This window comes from Bison bison, unplaced genomic scaffold (assembly GCF_000754665.1).
Source record: "Bison bison bison isolate TAMUID 2011002044 unplaced genomic scaffold, Bison_UMD1.0 scf7180017864517, whole genome shotgun sequence".
Taxonomy (NCBI): domain Eukaryota; kingdom Metazoa; phylum Chordata; class Mammalia; order Artiodactyla; family Bovidae; genus Bison; species Bison bison.
Window position 1 is genome coordinate 8,123,464 of NW_011495070.1, and position 4,027 is coordinate 8,127,490.

The window sequence follows — 4,027 nt, forward strand, 5'->3', positions numbered from 1 at the left end:
GTTCTTGCCTGGAGAATCCCAGGGACGGGGGAGCCTGGTGGGCTGCCGTCTATGGGGTCCCACAGAGTCAGACACGACTGAAGTGACTTAGCAGTAGCAGCAGCAGATTAGCAGCTGGCACAAATTAAATGAGTGTTACTGATACAAAGGGCTTCCCTTGTGGCTCAGACAGTAAAGAATCTGCCTGCCAATGTAGGAGATGTGGGTTTGATCCCTGGGTCAAGAAGATCACCTGGAGAAGGGAATAGCAACCCACTCTGGTGTTTTTGCCTGGAAAATTCCATGGACAGAGGAGCTGGGGGGCTACAATGCATGGGGTCGCAGAGTCAGACATGACTGAGCGACTAACACTACTGATAAGAAAAGGCTGGTGACTGGGCCTCAATATCATGATTGCTAGAGTTCAGAAATAATCTTGATACATGTTTTTAAAGCCTATTTTTTAAAAATTTAATTTTATTTGGTGCCATGCCTTGCAGCATGCGGGGTCTTAGTTCCCTGACCAGCTATTGAACCCATGCCCTCTATATTCAGAGCATGGAGTCTTAACCACTGGACCAATACATGTTTGAGCGTGCTTCAAATTATTCATTTTAGAAATCCTTTTTAGTTGCTTCTGGTCTCTTAAATAGTTCTTCAGTTTGATTTAGCCTAACCTAGCTGCCATTACGGGCTTCCCTGGTGGCTCAGCAGTAAAGAATCAGCCTGCAATGCAGGAACCACAGGAGACGTAGATTCAATCCCTGGGTTGGGAAAATCTCTGGGAGGAGGGCATGGCGACCCACTCCAGTATTCTTGCCTGGAGAATCCCATGGACAGAGAAGCCTGGTGGGCTATAGTCCATAGGGTCACAAAGAGTCGGACACGACTAAGTAACTTAGCATGCACACAGCTGCCATTATATCGCCACTGTTTCAATCCAAAGAGAATCTTGTTACTTCCTCCCTTAAAGTCAATAGTTATTTCAGGAATCAGAAAACACTTTGTAAATACATATCCTCAGAGCGCAGAGTTCAAGATGAATGAGATTTGGGGAAAGAAGAATCACAGGATCTGGATTGGTTGACAGGGACAGCAGAGATTATCTCATCCGACCTCCCATGTCCACATCCACATAGGAGAGGATCCAGCACCTGCTTGAACATCCTCAGAGTCAGAGATGGGGAGCTCATCCCAGCCAGAGGCATCTCATCCCACCAGGGAATTCCAGAAACACTGAAAGTGCTCCTGTTGTTTTTACTTCAGTCAGGACCCTTAACCTGCAGACCCAGGTTCATCAAGTTCATGAACTGCATACAACATAAAATGTGTTCACAAGCCGATGTCATTTTGGGGGAAGAAAATTTCCACAGTTCTTATCAGATCTCAGAGATTATGACTCAACAAAAGATGTAGGACTATTCCTCTTCCTGACTCTTGAAAGTCAATAGAATAGGTCTACTGCATCTTCATTGCAACAATCCCTTAGATTTTAAGGACAGCTGTCCTGTTTCCCACCATCTTACCTTTTCAAGGCAAATTCATATTCTCCAGGCTACACCTCTCTAAGTCTTTTTCAACTTTCTCATATGACATGGTTTGTACACTCTTTTTTATTTTTACTCACATCTACCTTATGTGTTAATGCGTCCATCAGTCTGCCTCTGGACAGAGAGTTCCAGATGGCTTTTGTCCACTGTGGAAAAGAGTGGAACTGTTCCTGACTCTTCCCCTAATACAGCCTAAGTCTGCATTCAGCTGTTTATACTCCTCAGTCTGGAGTTGGACTACACAGTCAACTAAACCTCAAGACATCTGCACACTGACTCATACTAATCATGAAAATAACGATAGACATTCGTGAACCATTCACTTTGTGAAGGACAGGAAAGCCTGACGTGCTGCAGGCACTGAGCAATGGAACAACAAACCCTCTGTTCACTTCTTTCCATGTGCATTTCATTTTCTCTCCCAAGAATTCTATGAGATGGGCACCGTTATTATCCCAACTTTACAGATGAAAAAGGCCAGGCTTACCCAAGTAATGTGTTCAAGGCCATAAGCTATTAACAGCAAGTGGCAGGCCCAGGATTTGAACTCAGATTTGTCTGACTCTAGAAAGCATAGCTGCAACTACTATATGCATGTATATGCAGACATACAGTCCTTTTACAATCATTTCTTAAAATGTAAGACTTTTGGAGATTTTCCTGGTGGTCCACTGGTTAAGCATCCGCTTGCCAATGCAGGGGAAAGGGGTTTGACCCCTGGTCAGGGAAGATTCCACAAGCCTCTGGGCAACTAAGTCCCTGAGCCACAAGTACTGAGCCCACAGGCCCTAGAGCCCACGCTCTGAAACAGGAGAGTAGCCCCTGCTTTTCCCAACTACGGAAGGCCCCCGTGCAGCAAAAGACCCAGCACAGCCAAAAATAAGCAAATAAATAAATAAACAATTTTTAAAAATGTTAGACTTCTGATTTATCCCCATCAATTTATATTACCAATCATTCCCTCCTCTAATATTATTTTTTTCCATCTTGTTTTTGTCCTCCAACATGCTGACCGTCTCTTCCAGCTTTGTGTAACTGACACATTTAGTGTGCCTCTCTACCTTGATAGTATAAATCGCTGCCTGAGTCAGGTAGAGGGGTTCCTAGTCATTGTAGAGACCACAATAACTAACACTTTCTGAGCCAGGCACTGCTGTAGGAACTTAACTTGAATTATTTCTTTCAGTTCTGACAATCATTACTTTGTAAATGAGGAAACAACCACAGAGGTCAAACATCAAGCCCAGCATACAGAGAACTCTCTGTTGGCTGTCATGCTTTGGGTGCAGGGTTCAGTCAGTCATGGAATCAGGAGCTTCCATTTCCCTCCAACTCTCCAACGTCCAATGACCAGCTGTTTTGTGACCTATGTGGCTTGTTTAGAACAGCTGCCTTCCAGCAATACCACTGAAAAAGGAGATCCAGCTACTTTGCGCCTTCAGATAGTCATCTCTTATCTCTAACTCCATAGAGACTCATCTGGTCACTCATTTCAGGGGGGATCTTTCTGGGGATGGACACTGAAATTACTGACCCATCTTTTCCAGAATTCTTTCTTTAGTTTCTAAAGACTTGAACAGAATTTCTCTTTCCTAGTTGACTTGTCCATCTCCATAGCTGTAATCGACCTGCATGCCTGACTACAGCTCTGAGCCTCCTCCCAGCAACCTAGGTGGAGTTTATTTTGCTCAAATAACTCAACTGCATTTTAAGAAGCCTAGGTACTCTTCTCCAGTATTTTCACTATCATGGACTGCAAGCCTCTCTTTCCTTTTCCCAAGATTTTGAAGAGTATTTGCCTCGTTGGGGTTTGCCTAAGCGTAAATAAATTATATATTTATATTGATTCCTGTCATTTTCTACACATTGGTATTTTCATCCTGAACATGTTTGCCAGAAGCAGATTTACCCCACAACGAATTGACCATAAGGTCATTTTGCCATAAAAGACAAAAATAATTACTGGTTGATGGTTACATTACACTGGAAAACCAGATATCAATTTTTGCAAACCCTTCAGCAAGCTAACCTAAGCCAGACTGTGTTTTCACCATTTTCAAGAAACTTATATACCCATCAGGGATCACATAATCATTTGCTTTTCAGAGGGCAGGAGGAGCTTGATTCTCCTTTTGCCATCAATGTCTAATACTGCGTGATAAATTTGGTAAAGACAGCCTGAAGCTGTCATACCCAAATTAGCTAAAGAATCAATTATTAGCACTCTTGAAGGTCACTGTGAATTAGCAGACACTTCTTTTATATCTGCCATAGCTTGGTAAACTTCTAGTTTTGATGAGTGAGAGGGATGACTATGCTCATCAAGTTCAGTTCAGTTTAGTTGCTCAGTCACGTCTGACTCTTAGTGACCCCAGGGACTACAGCATGCCAGGCCTCCCTGTCCATCACCAACTCCTGGAGCCTACTCAAACTCATGTCCATCAAGTCGGTGATGCCATCCAACCATCTCATCCTCTGTCATCCCCTTCTCCCTGTCT

General features: G+C 43.5%; 1 protein-coding gene across 1 annotated transcript in view; it reads right to left on the reverse strand.

Annotated features, from left to right (window-relative positions):
- TBC1D9 (TBC1 domain family, member 9 (with GRAM domain)) overlaps window positions 1-4,027 on the reverse strand; it is a gene marked incomplete at its 5' end in the record, with an annotated part of 135,646 nt that overhangs the window by 6,177 nt on the left and 125,442 nt on the right. The window lies entirely within an intron of this gene.